Source organism: Sus scrofa, chromosome 6 (assembly GCF_054392235.1).
Source record: "Sus scrofa isolate SSC_HxYL_T2T_F1_AM1 chromosome 6, Sscrofa_HxYL_maternal_Yorkshire_Landrace_v2.0, whole genome shotgun sequence".
In the NCBI taxonomy this organism is placed as follows: domain Eukaryota; kingdom Metazoa; phylum Chordata; class Mammalia; order Artiodactyla; family Suidae; genus Sus; species Sus scrofa.
In genome coordinates, this window is record NC_139388.1 from 105662323 (window position 1) to 105680326 (window position 18004).

General features: G+C 42.8%; 2 long non-coding RNA genes across 10 annotated transcripts in view; one reads left to right on the forward strand and one right to left on the reverse strand.

The window, feature by feature from the left end:
• LOC102161139 (uncharacterized) overlaps nucleotides 1-18004 on the forward strand; it is a 263087-nt gene that overhangs the window by 224137 nt on the left and 20946 nt on the right. Inside the window, exons 2-5 of one of the 3 annotated variants that reach the window (XR_014807664.1) lie at nucleotides 9902-10127; nucleotides 10285-10448; nucleotides 13342-13487; nucleotides 14718-16608. This is a non-coding gene — a long non-coding RNA (uncharacterized LOC102161139). Of the gene's footprint in view, nucleotides 1-9901; nucleotides 10128-10284; nucleotides 10449-13341; nucleotides 13488-14717; nucleotides 16609-18004 lie in introns of those variants that run through there. The other 2 variants (XR_014807662.1, XR_014807665.1) reach the window with 2 other exon arrangements.
• The window catches only part of LOC102164613 (uncharacterized), a 139319-nt gene that overhangs the window by 41435 nt on the left and 79880 nt on the right, over nucleotides 1-18004 (reverse strand). The window contains exon 1 of one of the 7 annotated variants that reach the window (XR_014807661.1): nucleotides 13042-15921. The exons of the other annotated variants lie outside the window; for them this stretch is intronic. This is a non-coding gene — a long non-coding RNA (uncharacterized LOC102164613). Of the gene's footprint in view, nucleotides 1-13041; nucleotides 15922-18004 lie in introns of those variants that run through there. 7 annotated transcript variants of the gene reach the window in all.

Below are 18004 nucleotides of genomic sequence, written 5' to 3' on the forward strand. Positions count from 1 at the left end.
CCAGAGACCTGACACAAGGAGCCACGTGGGGACCTCAACCCCCCGTGACCTGGCTGTTCCCAGTGAGTTCTGTTGAGTCTGCTGGGACACCAGCCCTTTCCCCCCACCACCTGCATTCTCTACCACCACTAACCCCACACCATCAGTTATGCTTCTGGCAGACAGTGCAGAAGCTGATACCATCATCCTGCCCTGTTTAGAATCACCTCCCCCGAGCCTGCCTATGACCTCAGTTAACACATCCTGCAAGACTGCTCTTTCCCTCTACCTCTCTTCTCCTCCAGAGTTCTCCTTGGCTCCTCACAGAGACCATTAGCAGTTTTGCCCTGCTTGGGACTCCAGCCCCAGACATGTCTAAATCCTCAAGGGATTCAAGCCTGAATTCTTGCTACACTGTTATGTGTTGAGTCAAAATGCTGAGTGTATGGGGGTCCCCAACATCCCCTCGCCCCCTGAGGACAGTGCTGGTACTCCCAACAGGCTCACCCCCTCCACCTGCCCTCCAAGGAGAGTCTGCTGTGGCTGGCTCTACCCTGAACCTTGTGGGATGCAGAATAAGGAGAGAGGGCGCAGAAGGAGAAGAGGCACCCAGGTGGGAATTGAGAAAAGAGAAACCAAGGAAGAGCTGCAGTAGGCGTCTTGAGTTACTTCAAAATGTGTGTGTTCTGGACTTCCCATCGTGGCACAGTGGTTAACGAACCCGACTAGGAACCATGAGGTTGCAGGTTCGATCCCTGGCCTCACTCAGTGGGTTAAGGATCCGGCGTTGCTGTGAGCTGTGGTGTAGATTGCAGACACAGCTCAGATCCCACCTTGCTGTGGCTCTGGCGTAGGCCCGCGGCTACAGCTCTGATTAGACCCCTAGCCTGGGTACTCCATATGCCGCAGGTGTGGCCCTAGAAAGACAAAAAAAAAAAAAAAATGTTTGTGTTCTCATGGTGTGTTCTTTCTGGGTCATGTGTCTTATATAGCATCATGTAGATCATGTGAAACATGAGTTCAGTGGGGCTGAAGATTATGTTTTGGAAAAATGCTAGTGGATCTGGGGTTAACAGATGCAGACTATTGCATTTGGAATGGATAAGTGATGAGATCTCGTGTATAGCACTGGGAACTATGTCTAGTCGCTTGAGATGGCGCATGCTGGAGGATGGTATGAGAGGAGGACCGTGTATGTGTATGTGTGTCTGGGTCACTGCTGTATAGCAGAAAATTGGCAGGACACTATGAACCAACTATAATGGAAAAAATAAAAATCACTTAAAAAAAAACTTCAAAAATTTAAAAAATTCCCCACCAAAAAAAGAAAAAGAAAAATACTAGTGGATATGGGGAATGGTTTATCCCTGTGTTTTTCTCCAGAATGTATCTATGTCAAAGAAAGCATAATAATATATGCCATGTTGACAAGACGACTTGAATTTGGGGGCAACATCATAGAAACCAGGAGAAAATGAAAAATTGTCTTATGAAAACCCCTACTGCTTTTGCACATTACCCATCCTAAAAAAATGCTACAGAATCTAGCTAAGAATTAACCTTCGAGGCCAGCTCTCGGGGCCAGCCTGTATTCACTGTGGTCTTGCTTTTCTCATCAGCCAAGAAGATCTAAGTTATTAATATACTGTAGAGCTTTCTAGTTTCCAAGGGATGGCTTAGGCATTAGCTAATCGGATGTTCAGAACAGCCTGGGAAGATATGAGATGAAACCTTGGCTCGATTAGAAGGTGATAAAACTCAGGTTCAGGAAGGTGTTAAGTAACTCACTCAAGGTCATGTGGCCAGAAGGAGCTGCTGCTGCTGATGGAAAAACCATCCAGAATCCAGATGAGCCAAATATCCCTGATGCCCTGGCGAGATTCAGCTGAATGATTTGAGCGGCTTTGATGCTGTCAGAGAGTGGGCGTACTTATTAGCTGATGGTTAGCAGGAAAGAAGCTATTTAGATTATTACAGATGCTCAGGCCTGAAGATGAAGGAAATCAGGTTGCTGTGAATTTTAACGACTTCATACAGAGCCTCCGTAGTGCTTTGGCTTCCCCGGGTCCCAAGCCTGTCGCTCTGTCATCACAAAGACAAGGGAAGGGAAGAGAATCACGGAGGTAACTTGAGGTCTTAAGACTGATTCATACCGGTGGAGTGAGATTTCGGAACCTGTCAACCTGGCTGGGAAGAGGAGGCTGAAAACTGTCAAGCCGGGAACTTGGCAAAGTTGCTGACAATTGAGGCCACTGCCAAATTGCCTCTTTATACCAAAGTCATGTGAGTCCACATCAACAAGAAGAGGAGAAATTGTTCTGAAAACTTTCCCTAGTTGGTTGGTCCAAAACTGGGGGAAAAAAAAGTTTTTGTGACCTGAACAGCCGGCTGGTGCCATCACTCTCAGGCTAGTTACTGAGGTTCACATATAACACTGTGCCCAGCAAGGGAAACCCACGCTTCTCTCTTCTTCAAATACACTGCCATCTTTATTTGGAAAAAATGCTTTCACTAAATACATCAGCAGTCAGAGCCCCAGTCAGGCTCCAAAGGTCTGAGGTATGAGCCTACTTCTGTACCAACTTGGAGAGGTCCTGGAATCTTCCTGCCCTTCACTCGGTCTATGTGATGCTCAGGTGACTTTTTTGGGGACAGGAGAAAGGGTCGTGGGCTTGGGGTCATTTTGAAGAGTAGAAGTGCATAAGATAAAAACCCAAAGAGGGCTGCCTGCAAACACCTGGAATACTGACTCCATCCTCCCCAAGGGTGACCAGGTGACCTGCCTCAGTGCTTACAGGTAACATAGATGAGGGAAGCAGTGAGCACTCCTAGAGCCCCTTCTCTGCATTTTGAGACCTCTTTCTCACCTACTACTCTCTCTTTCTTAAAGCTTTCCCATCCCCAAAATGGTCTTTTTATCTTTTCATCTACCTCTGAATGTAAAACTCCCACCTCCTTACCTCTGACTTCAAATATTCCTTATGATCTTTGTTGAATTGTTGCCTTTTTATTTGTGGCCAAAGCCCGAGAAATCCTATGCATTTACACCCCTTCCTCCTTTCTCTTCTATGGAGGGCAAGTCCCCCAAAGATCCTTGTTTTGCCAAACTCTCACAAGTACTCGGGGAGATGAGAGCATAAAAGCCACACAGTGACCTGAGAGAAGATTTAATGGCAGAGGAGGAAAGAGAAGAGGAGACACAGACGGATGCTCTGGGAGTAATAACTTGGATGAAGAGAAAAAGTATTCAAAGAGGATTTTTAGAATGTTTTGCTTTATGATGTACCTTTGTCTCCCGGTACACACCCTTTGGAAACCTTTAATAGGAATCTTCAGGAGTTCCCGTCGTGGCTCAGAGGAAATGAATCTGACTAGCATCCATGAGGATGCTCGTTCAATCCCTGGCCCTGCTCAGTGGGTTAAGGATCCAGCGTTGCTGTCAGCTGTGGTGTAGGTCGCAGACATGGCTCGGATCTGGCATGGCTGTGGCTGTGGTATAGACTGGTGGCTTCAACTCTGATTCGACCCCTAGCCTAGGAACCTTCATATGCTGCAGGTGCGACCCTAAAGTGCACATGTATGTATTGTGTGTGTATGTATTGTGTGTGTAATGATGTAACAACATACTGAGATTGACCTTAAGATGAACACTCATTGGATACATTCAAATTATACGTGTTTTAGAAATTCTCTTCCATGACTTTCCACATGTACCTGCCTTATCTCTTTCTAATTACATACTTCCAGAAGATGATAATTTGAGGCTATACAATTATTCTCCACATCCAGTATATTGCCTCTCCCTGCATCTTACATATGGTAAATACTCATTAAATGTTTAATTCCTTGACTGACAGGAAAAGCATGTTTGGCAAGAAATTTTTGTACTCTGATACAGTGAGCAGCCACTATTTTACAATTGGAGAGAATCAAGAACTTCAGCAAAAGGACACATTTTTGTTGGGATTTTTTAAAAAGATATTTGAATGGCTAGCCATGTTCCTATTAACCTTGGAAGAAAAGCCTTCGTACTCAGTCTTACAGTAAGAGACACACAAATGCCTATAAGCCACGGGGGGCAATTGTTGCCATTACTTTCCAGTCAAATTTCCAAGCAGAGACGTTTCTAGGAGGACCCTGCCTCAGGTTTAGGAAGGTTGTCTTAAGGAAAATGAGCTCTGGTCTAAGAGGATCCTGAGCTGTGGAAATCTGGCAAATCTTCACCTCGGCTTCAGGGGGAAGAAAGCCCTCATCTGTAGTGTGTGCCAACTGCCATGGTGTAAGCACTCTCATCGTGGCGGATTTCAATCAGCCAACCATGTCACTGGATGCAGAACTGGAAGGAGATGGACAAAATCAGCTCTTGGACCCAGCACTGCTCAGCTCCAGGGCACCACTGATTCGAAGGCTATCTATCCCCTTGTGGAGGACCAGAAAGCAGGTCTACAAGCTTCAGAGGAAGGTGGGGCTCTTATGTATTATTTTTTCTTTCAGAAACATAAGGCTGAGACTCAGAAAAGTTGCACAAAGCACCAAGAATTATTTTTCAAGTATTACAGAAAGAAAAAAAAAAAAAAAATATATATATATGGAATGCAAACATAAAGCCAGTCAGCTAGCTAATAAAGCATTCCCTCATGGAGTATTATAGTTACAAAGACATCTCAAATTTCATTACCCCACCGGGATAATGTGAGTACCAGGAGAGCCAGAACAGCACAATTATAGATGGTTAAGGCCTTGGAGGTCATCCACTGGCACCTTCGAAGCATAAGATTTTATTCTGATAAGCACAGAACAAGGAATGTGCCAGCATTTGCACTTAGGTCATTCATCTGAAGATTTCTCCTCTGCTTGGCCCACATCCTTTTGCATCTGACACGCCATTAGAACATTAGAACCCTCTTCTGTGCCTTGTTCCCCTGAGGCCCAACTGAGATGAGCTAACATACTCGGGTCTAGTGACCCACAAAATGGTGAACAAGCTTAAAACAATTGAGAACTTGTTGCAGGTCAATTCAGTTTGTTTAAAGCAGTCGCCTTCTAGTGTGTGTGTTGCACACAGTGTAAGTGGGTGAACAGGTGTGCACCTGCAACCTGCTCCCCATCTCAAACCCCGCCCACCCCCTCCCGTCCCCATCCCAAACCTGCCAAAACCTGTACCTACGGAGAGGAACGATGGATGGGGGCCTGGGAAGGGTTCCTATGCATTCTGATCAACTGATCCTCCTCTGCTCCTTTTTTTTTTTTTTTTTTTTTTAAATCTTAAGAAAAATCTCTCTCAGGAGTGTAAAAATAAAGACTAGATTTCAAAAATAATTACTGTTAGTGTATGTGTAGAAGATCCCTTTTTCAAAGAAGCCCAAAGAATTTAATGTAAAATATGCTATATCCCTGGAAATTTTTTACATCAAAGGAAATTTTACAGAGCACAATTTTTGTCACTTCTGGTGTCAACTATTTTCTTTTTAAAAATGCTATTTGTGTCTGTGTGTGCAATGCAGTGTTATTTATTTACTTTTATTAGGATATAATTGACATGGAACGTTGCATTAGCTTCAGGTATACAACATGAGGATTCAATATTTATATGTATTGGGAAAGGATCAACCTTTCAGTAGTTAATTAATGAAAATGCCTACTCTAAAAGGTCATGGACACCTCACTGCTTGGACTCATGCCCAGCAATGATTAAAAACTATGAACGAGCTTCCAGGTTTGGAGTGTGAGCCTAGTGAGGTGCCTAATAGAACTTCTTCCCTTTCAGGCCAAAGAGGCCATGGGCTGAGCAGGGGGAGGGGAGAGCACTGCACTCAAGGGCTCGTTCTAATCTCTATTTCCAATGACCTCTGTTACAGAACATCAGACCAGATATTCTTGACCCAGAACTTGTTGGATTTTCAGAACTCAGTCTCTCAAAAGGGAGAGTCAGGATGGAGCAGCTCTGCATGAATTATTAATGGGCATTAATAACAATACCAAGGAGTCACCCTGAATGGAGTTTCTGCAGTTTACATACTTTTATCCCACATACATTGAATGATAGAAGGAATGTCAATCTTGTGTCAGAAAAAAGATCCAGAACAATGTTCTGTTTCTGACACAAAGAGGTATTTTATGGCAGTGCTCAGTTGCTCTCTTAAATCCTAACATTTTGTGTTAAAGATGTACAAAAAAAAAAAAAAAAAAAAAAAACCACCCTAAATAACAAATTTAGCTCTGTATTTCATTTACCTAACTAAACTTTTCTAACCATATTTATTTTTTTTCACCCAAGATGGACCATATCAGCCAAATTTTAACACCCTTCACTTAAAAAAAACAAATTCTTGGTGAGTCTAGCCTTTGAAATTTCAGGGGAGCACTTAGCTAAGGCTTATACAATTTATTGAATTGAATAAAAATAAAGCCAATGGACATAATTTTACAAATGCTAATCCTGTCTTTCTTTTAGCCCTAATCTCTGTATTACAAAGTTCACAATTGTTATAGCTTCTTATCTGATTATATATATTTTGCTCTTTTATTCCTGTTAGTGTTTTTTCTCTTAAATTCTACTTTGCCACATATTAATATTGCTATACTAATTATCTTTCAAAATTTGGTTAGTAAATATCTACCTGATTTATCCTTTTTCTTGTCTTTATCTTCAATGTATGTGTTATCACTGTTTAATTTATGACTTTTTAAAGTAGCATACAACTGGATTTTGTGTTGTATTCATTCCAACCGCCTCTGTCTTAAACTAATGTATAGATATAATAATAATTGTTATCACTAATATTTGAATTAATAGCTACATCTCATCCTGTGTTTTCTTTTATCATCTCTTTTGTATGCTTCATTTCCTCTTCCTATTGCTACTGGATATGATTTTCTATCTGCCCAGCTTTTGCCTCCTACAGAAAGTTTGGAAACTAAAGATTATATTATTTTTAAAATATATAATGTATACACCAAACTATAAATGTAGCATATTTATCTATGCAGAGAGCTTTTCCTTAGATAAAATCATAACTCCTAATATTTATTTGTATTTTATAATCTATTTTTAATAACATTTAGTGACATATTCTATTAACTCCTGTATGTATTATTGTTTTTTCTCCCTATCTCATGTCTTCCCTTCAGGTTTACCTTCTTCTTGATGAGACAGAACCTTCAACAGTGAGGATCTATGTCTTTATGCATCTGAAATATCTCTGTTTTGCCTTCAATCTTCAATGATAGTCTAGATAGGTATAAAATTCAAGGCTGAAAATTATTTCCATCAGTACTGGAGTCCAGTGTTTTCTGGCATCTCTTGCTGATGAGAGTTGTCTTATTGCCATGCCTATGCCAATAAGCTGTCTTTTCTTCCTGGTGATTTCCACAATTTTCTTGTTTCTGATAGTCAGTGTTTACACTCTGATGACAAGTCATAGATTTATTTCCGTTTACCTTTGTTCTCATTTGCTAAGTACCTTCAATCTGAGGACATACATCTTGCTTCATTTCTGGAAAGCTCCTCACCATTAACTCTGTGAGCCCATCCACTATGCATCTGAACTTCTCTTCCATATTTTGACTTTGGTCTTTCTGGGCTGCATGCTAGGGTAAGTCTTTCTTTATGTCCAGTATATTGTTTAAACTGTTGATTACGTTTTTACTTCCAATAACAACATTGTTTATTTCCAAAGTTTCCATTTGATTCTTAGTCATTTCTACATGACCTTGTTTTATTTCTGGTTCAGTTTTGTTTCACAAATTTTTGCTCTTTTTCTGAATATTCTTCCCATGCTTATCTCTTTGAGCATTCTAAACATACCTGTTAATGTGTTTCTCAGGTGGATAGACTATTTTTAACTCCTGGACTTAATTCATATTCATTATTGATTTTGTTTACTTTCTTAGCTTTAAACATCTTTATGCATTTTACAAACCAAAAACTCTTTAAAACCAATAGACTTGCAGATCATTTTGAGGTGATTGATGTGGCTATTTGTTCTATGTCTACTTTGCCCTTCCTCTGTGCTCCAGACTCCCTGTCCATAGGCTGGGGGTGGGGTTTCCCTCATCCACCTGCCTGCACCCACTGCCCAGAGTTAGGTCTTATATTGTTTTTCAGACCTCTTGTCTGTGGTGTCAGTGTCAGTCCGCAAGCTTGCCCGAGGCTCCTCTTTGCCCCTGTTTCTCTGCTGTCCCTGGTCTACAACTCTCTCAAAGCCCAAATTTGTTGGCAGCAGTTTTCCACAACTTCCTCTCAGAAGGGACAGCTTAGAACCACTCCAGCCCCAGGCATCAGGAGCTAAACCTGGTGCCAGCCCACCTGGGTGGAAGGCTGTGGTCTTCTCTCTCCTGCAGGAGCACCCCCTGCCCCTGGTCCAGCCTGCCCCCCACCCTATCCCAGAGAACTCAGCAGGCCCACGTCTCTAGTCTAACCACTGTTTGCATTGTTGTAGCATTTCTGATCTCAGGGAGGTTTATGCTGAATGTTTAGGAAGCTGTGATTACTCACCTTTTTCTTTTTTCAACAATCATTGCTATGTGCTTGGAGAGCACAGAGGAGCTCAAAGCATGAGTTCACTGCACCTTCCTGTCCACCGATGACAATAAAACATTCATTAAACACTTATATGCCAGGCATTGTGCTAGCATTTTCATCCCCTCTCTTATTTAATTCTTAAAACGCTTCTATGAGGTTGGTGCTATTCTGTATCTCCATTTCATACAAGAAAAATTAACACTCTTTAGAGTTTAAATAATCTCTTCTGTGACACATATTCTAGCAAGTAGTGAAATGCATATAGAATCCAGGTATATCTGAGTCCAAAACCAGAGCTCTTGACCTTGATATGGTAGGGATAAGAGGATGTCTCCTGATGATAGTCTGGCAATCTGACATTACTGGCTTTGTGATCCTACAGAAGTAGCCAAGGAGGAGGAAGGGCGTGGGCTGGGGTTCTGCAGTAATGGTTTCTAGTTAGAGTTTATTTATTAACTACCAGAGCAACCTTGGGAAGTCCCTGTGGCTACCTAGGTCTTTCTTTTCCCTATAAAATGATATTATTAACAATTGAGTTTTCTCCCTGTTTCCCTATGAAGGTCAAAAAATAACAGTCAACACAGACATAGAGAACAGACTGGTGGTTGCCAAGCAGGGGGGGAGGGATGGATTGGAAGTTTGGGATTAGCAGATGCAAACTAGTATATATAGAATGAGAAACAGCCAGGTCCTACTGTATAGCACAGAGAATTATATTCAGTATCCTGTGATAAACCATAATGGAAAAGAATATTAAAAAAGTATATATGTATAACTGAATCACTTTGCTGTACAACAGAAATTAACACATTGTAAATCAACTACTTCAGTAAAATATATTTAAAAATAACAGATCAAAAACATATATGTTTCCATGGAGACAGTGAGGGGACTCCCCTTGGCTCCCCTGGCCCACTTCTCTCATGTCTTTCCCCTCCGCCTAGTTACTGCCATTTCCCCTGATTACTAAAATATGAAATATTACATATTTTATAATATTTTATACTGATATAAGCTTCTTTTCTTATACGGAAACCAAGAGGTATCATAAGCAAAGTTTATATTATTTTCCCTGAATATATTGCCTTACACTTGCCCACGCTAGAGCTCATTTGCTATTTCTCTACCCACTCATGAAACCTCATGAGATTTTACTATGGTTTATCCCTGTCAGTTTGACATTTCACTTCCATCTTTAATTCTGGAGATCTCACTGTGTACCCTCTGATCCAAGTCACTTATAAAACTATTAAATATAAACTCGTAACATTTTTCCATCTGGAGAAGCAAATATTTTCCTCTACTTTTTATTTCTTATTAAGCCAATTCTTTATCTACAGCAAAACAAAATACTACCCCAACCTCACCCCCTGACTGGTGGTAAATGACTGTTCACAGTTTTTCATCAGCATTCCTCATCTTAAAAGTGGGGAGCATCTTATGGAAATAGTGGATTACGGAGCAAAACTGTCTGCGTGAGGATCTACTAGTGGCCTGACCCAACTTCCCTGAGCTACAGTTTTCTCATCTGTTCAAGTGAAAGCAACATATAAATCCTTAGGAAGGAAGCCATGATCTTGTACAATCAAGCATACCAAATGCCAAGCAGCATATCTGACATATGGTAGGTTTTCGATAAATACAAATCATCCTTATAAATATATGACACCAAGAAGCATTGATTTGCAGCAACCTTCTAAAAAAGCATATGTTGACAACATTAACCATATTCCAGTGATGCAAATAACTTGCTTCTTTTTTCATTTTTATTGTACTGCCAGGTTCAGTCAAGCAGCAACATCCCTTAACGTTCAGTGTTGATAGATAATGATGGTTCCTTTCGATGTCAAAAAACATGCAGGCCTCATTCTCCACACAAGCAGTGGTCCCTTTTAGAGCCCGTGAAGTCTTTGAGATGACAGAAGTAGGATCCTGAGTGATCACGGTGAGTGAGGGTGATGAAGCCGGCAGAAGGGTCAATTCCAAGCCCAATGACCTTCAGCATTGTCCTTTGCAAACCATGGACAAGCTGATTCATTGGTGGCTGTTGTGTGCTATCCAGCCAAAGGCAGATTGTTCCTGAGAAGTCAGTGACCTACTCCAGTGGAGAGAGGCAATTGGCTTGGAAGGGGTTTGACATTCTTTGTAATCACGTGACATAACCCAAGGCTCCATGGGTGCTGGACCCAGTTTCAACGGGAAGAGAACTTTTAGGAATTCTTTGGCTTGGGGTTTCCTAGGCTGAGTAAAAGTGTGTGTATGGTGGGGTGACTGTCGAGGACATCCGAGTGCTCAGGGAAAATGGAACTAACTGGGGGAGGGGAAAGGGGCCAGGGGAGCCATGGAAGTCCCTTCACTGTCTCCATTCCCTTCCCCTTAAAGAAGTTTCCCCATTACCACTTACACGCTACCTAGCTAGCTGCATAGTTCAGAAAGTGATAAAGCAACAGCATCCTCTGATTTTCAGTGTTGACAGATGATGATGACTCATTTCAAACTCCAACCAACATGGCAGCTTCCTTCTCCACATAAGCAGTGGTCCCTTTTAAAGAAAACCTGCTGGCTGCATATTTCTGCCTTTTTCCAGAACATTGCACAGATTCATAAAGTTGTCACTGTATCCTATAGGAAATAGGAAGGTTTCTTCCTAGGGGAGAGGAGATATGATGGCAGCCTGTCCTTTCATAACTATATTTGTTTGCACAGCAGCAGATTTCTCTCCAAGTCACTGAGTCATCTTCCCAGACACAAAGCTGAAACCTTCTTTTCTTTTTATTGGGAGATTGACATTTTCATATAACATTTCATAATAATGTGTTCAAAGGGCACATTTTAAATATATGAAATGTATATGAAATAAAGTCATTGAGAACTGGAGATATTACAAGCCTCAAGCCAACAGGCTGGCTTAATAAAGAACCACAATAACTCACAGAATAGAAATTCAGACTAAAGCCAAATAAAGTCCCTCTCCCACTTCTCATCCACCTGAGTCCTAATATTTTCAGGTGTTGCCCCAGGGAAGAGTCTTTAACTAGATTACTTCAAAACTACTTTTCCCACTTAAATAAAAATGGGCTGTGTGGAATAAATTGCATCAAATTTAAAATATGATGACTTCATCAGAAAGAGAAAGACAAATACCATATGATATCACTTGTATGTGGAATCTAAAATATGGCACAAACTATCTTATCTACAAAACAGAAACAGATCACAGACAGGGAGAGCAGACTTGTGTTTGCCAAGAGAGAGAGGAAGTTGGGGGTTGGTAGATGCAAACTATTACATTTAGAATGGGTAAGTAATGAGGTCCTGCTATACCTCACAGGGAACTGTGTCCAGTCTCTTGGGTTAGAACACAATGGGAGACAGTATGAAAGAAAAAAAAAAAAGAATGTATACTTGGCTGGGTCACTTTGCTGTATAGCAGAAATTGAAGGAACATTGTAAGTCAACATTGTAAGTCAACTATTTTAAAAAACAAAAAACATATGATGACCTCATAACTGTTGTCGCTGCCAAACTTGGAGTATGGCGTGGCACCGAAAATTCCAGTAACTTCCTCAAAGACAGTGTAACTAACACCTCTCTGCTCAGCACTTCTCAAATGTTATTTCTCAAATGTTTGTGAACCCATTATCTTATCACACCTTAGAGGATTTTCTTCAGTGAAACTAAATTTATGTTTCTATTATACCCGAACATGTGCCCAGGTAGGAATTTAGTAAAACCATAACGAAAAGGGTTCCAGTGTTGATTTACAGCATTGAGATCTGTCCTCCAACTAATGTCATGTTAAAACAGTAAAGAGAAAAGCTTGGCTTCCCAGGAAATGTCATCCTCAGCGAAGCACCAACAACTTTCATTATAAGAAGTCACTAAAATAGTCCTTCCCCACTTCTTCCCACCTACACGCCCCTGGAAGCTTCTAAGGAGTCATAACCCAGACAGCACTGTGGTTTTCCCAGACTCTTAGGGGCTACTTCAGATCAGACTAAACTCCCTGTGGAAGCGAGACACCAAAAAACCTGTGAATTCCTGAAAGGCTTATGATCTCATGGCCAATCTTTCACTTGTCTTACATAAATAGGTATGAAATTCAGCTTCTCCCCCCACCACACACACACACACACACACACACACACACACACACACACACACACACACACACACACACACACACACACACACACCCCCTATCATACAAAGCCAGCTGAACTGAAGGTTGGAGGATTGGGAGAAAAGATCATGTATTCAGCATATTCAGATGACAGAGCATCCCACAGTACATGTCCTTACATTTCTTTTTGGCCACATTTTGTCCACCATCTCCAACCAGGAGGCTTCTCCCCACCTTCTCTGATTTACCCAGATCCCTCTTCTTATTCCCACCCCTGAACTTCCTGGACGGCCCTCTAAATTCTTCCCCAACTCTTCCTGCAGGCGTGCAGAGCAGTTCCGCCCTCTCCAGGTCCTGCTCCCAAATGCACAGGGATGCTCCACAGACAACAGCATCATGTGTTACAGGGACTTACCTCCTCAGAGAGATGATGTGGCTATACGCATCATTGTCCCATCACAAAATACGCATGTTCCATAAATCTGGAGATGTTTAAATCTTTTAAATATTCTGCATCTTTTTCACTTTATGTCAGAGGCCATCAGATATTTTTGCAGCATATGAGGCTTCAGTCTCACATTTGACTGACATGACAAATAAACTTATTTGCTCCCCAAATGGAAATGTTATAGAAGGATAAATGTTCTCTTTCATGATTTGACTGATAAGTAAATTGCCTGTAGTAAGACCAATAAGAATTTTCTCTTCTTTATAGGCTCTGATTGTGTTGCCATGAAGCTTTCTCAACTCCTTCTGAATAAAGATAGACTCTGGTGTGGCTTTGAGAAGCTTAGGAAAACAAGTTCTCCCATCGCTGAGAGGCAAGGAACTGCCATTAATCAATGCCTGGCTCTGCACAAGGTACTTATATCTATAGCATTAAAGTCAGGATGTAATTAGTTTTGAGAACTATTCTAGATATGTTTAATAACTATCTCAGGATATGCTGGTGACATCATTTTTAGTATCGAGTATCTTTTTAAAGAGAATTAAGTTTCCCCACTTCATAGCTTTTTTTTTTTCTCTCTCTCATACTGGAATTTATCCTTTTTACAACTTTCCAAGTATCAGGACCAAATCTGAATGTCAGACACTTTCATGGACCACTGTAACTTGGGAAAAGATGCCCAAGGACCTTGGTGCCTTTAGCAACACTGTCAGATTGACGTGCATTTGCAGATTACAGTGGGGCTCATATCGGAACCCTAGTCACTGCAGACAGGATTGTTAGGAGAAGCTTCTCTGAGGAGGTGGCATCTGAGCTGAGACAGGAAGAAGCTGTTGTGGGAAGATCAGAGCAGCAGCAAGTGTAGAGGTCTGGAGGTGAGAAGGGGCCTGCGATGTTCAAAGCAGAAAAAGAGACCAGCATAACGAGCAGGGGTCGGCTTTCAAGAGGCCGCCAGGCCCAGACACAGGAGGGCTTTGAAGTCCGGGTAAGAAGGCTGGCCTTGATCATGAGTGCCATATGGATCTCGGAACAACCCAAGTAGGGAGGTGGCATTGATCTGATCTCAGATTTTACAAGATGGCTCTAGCTGCCAGGAGGAGAGAGGCTGCGGGGGCCGGGGGAAAGCAGGAGGTCGGTCAGGAGGCGCCCACTCTTGTCCAGGTGAGAAATGATGGGGTGTGGCCTAGAGTGGGGCAGCTGGAGAGAGAGGCAGGCAGCCTGGGGGGCAGGTGCCAAGGTCTCTGTGCCCATGTGGGCACCATGATGAGACCACATGCAAGGCAACAGCTAGTCTCCATGGGACGCTTGGGGTTGCATACATGGAAACACAGTCTCCTTTCAGCACAGCCAGGTTCTTCTTGAGAACCCCTGCCTTAAAACACTGCAGAGGGCCTGAGGGAGACACACATACACCCCCACCTCTGCACCATGAGGAGAAATTTGAGAAGTACCACATGGACTGTTTTCATCTGCAGACTACTGGAGGTAATTCTTTCACCTCAGTGCCTGATGAAGCTTAATTAGTGAATGCTTACAGGGTGGTTAAAAGTGAAGAATGTTTAAATGTCAACGGTGACTTGGTCTAATTGTATTGTAAGCACTTTGCTCCAAAGCTTGCTGAGAATTCCTCTTTCAACCGACAGCTATTCTCCAGGGATGGAAAGAAGGCAGAAGCAGCCTTTTCGAACCAGGCTCCAAAGTCCATCCATCACTTCACGCTGTTTTCCAGAAAGGATACAGGAATCAGGTCCCCTAGAGAGGTCCTTCATTATCTCCTAGAAAACAAATGTCAGACGATCATTTTTATGAGAAGAGGAGATGCCTCTTCAAATAGCACACTGTTCAGTATCTTTAGAGAAAAGTCCTTTCCAGAGAACTGGCTACCTTGAAGCATCAAAGCAGTTTTACTTCGACTGATTCTGATGGATAGCTCTTTTAAATGAAGGGCATACTTCCCTACATAGAGGGAGGCATCTTTGGGTGTGACTTAACCTTTTCTCCACATTCCAGGGTCACGATTCAAACGATGAGTAACAGCTTGTGACATCAGTGAGTAGTTCCTATAGGACCTGTTACCTTCCTCAGCATCCTTTACTACTCAATAGTCTGCCTCTTGTGGCCTTTTTGTGCGTTTTCTATCTTTTCTCTCACAGCTGGGCCATCCATCGTCACACACGTAACTGTCGTCATTTTTGCTCCAGTAATTCCTCATTTGTTATTTTAAACCTGCTGCAGGCTGGACAGCTAGGTGGTAAAGCTGTGGGGATTGTGTGTGACGTCAAGAGTGAGGGATTCCAAGTGAGGGATGAGGCGGCTCTATTTTGCGTTAAAGTGCTTTGAGTTTTTATGATCTCTGGTAGGACCAGGTGGAAGGCTTGGGAACATGGGTTTTTCTTTATAAATGAAAAAGAAAATGAAGAAGGGATGCATCTTTACCAGCCACTCCCATGAATTCATTTCCTATTGCTGCAGCTGCAAATGACTATAAGCTTCTTGGCTTAGAAGGACCCCACTGTATCCCACAGTTCTGGAGACCAGAAGTCTGAAAGGGGTCTCCCTGGACTCAGGTCAAGGTGTCAGCAGGTCCGGATCCTTCTGGAGGCTCTAGAGGATGATCTGTTGCCTTGCCCTTCCAGCTTCTAGAAGATGCCACTTTCCTTGGCTCACGGCTTCCTTCCATCTTTAAAGACAGCAGGGAAGCATCTTCAAATCTCTGCCTCTCACACTCTGCTTTTGTCATCACTTCTCCTTCTCTGACCCTTTTAAGGACCACTGTGAAGACACTGGGCTCATTCAGATAATCCAGAATATAATCTCCCCATCTCAGTGTCCTTTACCACATCTGCCCTGTGAGGTAACACAGTCACAGGTCATAGAGGGAATTAGGGATATGCAGATCTTGGGGGGCAGGGGGCATTATTCTGCCCAACACGCTTGCCAAATGTGAGTCTCTTTCATATCGGGTTGGACACGGGAACAGGCAGCTGTTTATTTTTAATTACCAAATTTCTTAGGGCTCAAGGGGAGCTAAAAATCCAAACCACTTAAGGAAACTAGGTTTATTTCTCTTGTGTTTAAGTCAGGATATAAGGACTCACCTCCACATCCAGTCAGGGCTAGAGATGAACCTCTACTTCCTGTCATGGCTGGGGGCTCACCTCCACTTGCTGTCAGGTACAGAGACTGTGCTTTCGTACCTCTAGTCCATCCTTAGTGTTCCATTCAGGGAGGCTTGTTGTCTGCATACGAGTGGCCACAATGCTGTTTGGAGTGGATCCCAGAAGCAAACCCTTGACTGCACTGCAGACAGAACTGGGTGCTGGCCTGTGCTCCTTCCTTTAGATGGTGGGCTGGCTTGCAGCCCCTGCCTCCTACATGCAAAATGTACCTGGCTCCATGTTACACATACATGTGTGCACAGCTAGAATGTGGGCAGCTGTGCTACTACTAATCTGTGTCAGCTGAATAATGAGATTCTTCTGAAAGTTGGACAATAAAGAAGTATTGCAGATTCACTCTGAGAGACAACAAAAATCCACTCACACACATCTAGAACCTACACTTTCATCTTTTCACACCTTTGTGTCTAGAGAAATAGAGATGGACAAGAGAGGTGAGGTCTCTGCCCTTCCTGGGTTTATATTTTTGTCGGGAGAGGTGGACTCAAATAAACAAAACAAAAAAAGTTAAAAATGTGATTGGAGATTGTCATTAGGACCATAAAATAAAAAAAACAGGCTGGTGCTGCTGACAAGTTGAACTTCAGGGAGAGCCTCTCTCTCTACGGCAGGACAGTTATTCTGGGCTCTGACAGAGCAGGAAGCAACCATGTGAAGAGTTGGGCAGGCTGTTCTAGGCAGAGAAGCAAATGCAAAGATCCTGAGGTAGAACAGAGCCGAGCACATTGAAAGAAAAAGGAAGAAGTCAGTTTGGCTGAAGCAGAGTGGACGGTGGAGGTGGGGGAGGAGCCACAGGGCCCTGATCAAAGAGGGCCTGTTGGTTTCCATTCTATTTGAAGACAGAGAAGGAATCCATGTTGCATGCAATTGAACGGTATCAAGAGACTGACATTTTCCTAAGACTGTGCGGTTTACTGTGTGGAGATTAGATTGGATTAAGACAAGGCTAGAAACAGGAAGACCACTTAGGTGACCAGCACAGTCCCCTAGACAAGATGGTGCCCATGAGGATGAATGAAGGGGATGCATCCCAGGTCATGTCCTGAAGACGGAATCGACAGGCAGTACTCATGGATTCAATGCTGTGGGTAGGAAAACTGAAGTCTTCAGCATCATTTCGCCTTCTTTTTGGCTGATTAACTGGATGGATGGTAGTGCCATTTATCAAAAAGAGGAAGATCAGAGGGAAAACAGGTTTGTGAGAGAACATTAAGGATTCTCTTTGGATGTTTATCACTGAGATGCCTGTTCGACACAGACGTTGAAATGTCAAGCAGGCCATTGGATATAGTCTTTAGCACAGGAGGAAACCCAATACAAAGTGGTGTTTGCTATAGCACCGTCTCCTGTGTTAGGGTCCCTCCTTCCTCAGGCACCACTCTTTGCCCGCAGGAGTTTCTAACTAACTTACCTTACCCTACTTCTTGGGGTGACCCAGCTTTGCTAGTTGGTGAGAGAATATCCCTGAGGGTTAAGAAAATATTTGGGGAGTTCCCGTCATGGCGCAGTGGTTAACAAATCCGACTAGGAACCATGAGGTTGCGGGTTCGGTCCCTGCCCTTGCTCAGTGGGTTAAGGATCCGGCGTTGCCGTGAGCTGTGGTGTAGGTTGCAGACGAGGCTCGGATCCCGAGTTGCTGTGGCTCTGGCGTAGGCCAGTGGCTACAGCTCCGATTCAACCCCTAGCCTGGGAACCTCCATATGCCGCGGGAGCGGCCCAAGAAATAGCAAAAAGACAAAAAAAAAAAAGAA